Source organism: Apaloderma vittatum, unplaced genomic scaffold, assembly GCF_000703405.1.
Source record: "Apaloderma vittatum isolate BGI_N311 unplaced genomic scaffold, ASM70340v1 scaffold14299, whole genome shotgun sequence".
Classification (NCBI taxonomy): domain Eukaryota; kingdom Metazoa; phylum Chordata; class Aves; order Trogoniformes; family Trogonidae; genus Apaloderma; species Apaloderma vittatum.
Window position 1 is genome coordinate 10,028 of NW_009735929.1, and position 531 is coordinate 10,558.

A 531-nucleotide genomic window follows, 5' to 3' on the forward strand; every position below is an offset into this window, starting at 1 on the left:
ACACCACAGGTGAGCGCTGACGGCCCCCACCCCACGGTGCGATGGGGAGAAAGGACTTACCAGGGTGTGCGGAGAACAAGAGGCAGAGCCACGAGCAAGGCGCTGGCAGGGTGCAGGGACAGCAGCCGCCTCCGCTGGATGGGCCTCGCCCCCACCATCGCCTCCCAGCACCCACAGTCCATGGGCCTCCCACCCTTGGCCTCGGGCACTCCCACCCTCCGTGCCTCATCTCTGCACCCTCCAGCCCTGCTCAGTGTCCTGCTCCCTCCACAGCCTCCTACACCCTCACGTCCTCCACCAAGGCTGGGTCTCCCCAGCTCTCTTCCTCTCCTTGGTTCCCTCGCCCGACAGCCTCTGCAGTTGGGGAGGGATTTTGCTCCTACCTTGGGGCAGCACAAGAGCTGGGAAAGCCCCCAAGCCCAGCTCCCGCTTTGCCCAAAAGCTTCCCAGCCCAGGCGGCGGCTCCAGGAGAAGGAAAACCCTCATAAATCCACGCGATGCTTCGCCACACCTGCCCTTTCCCAACACAGA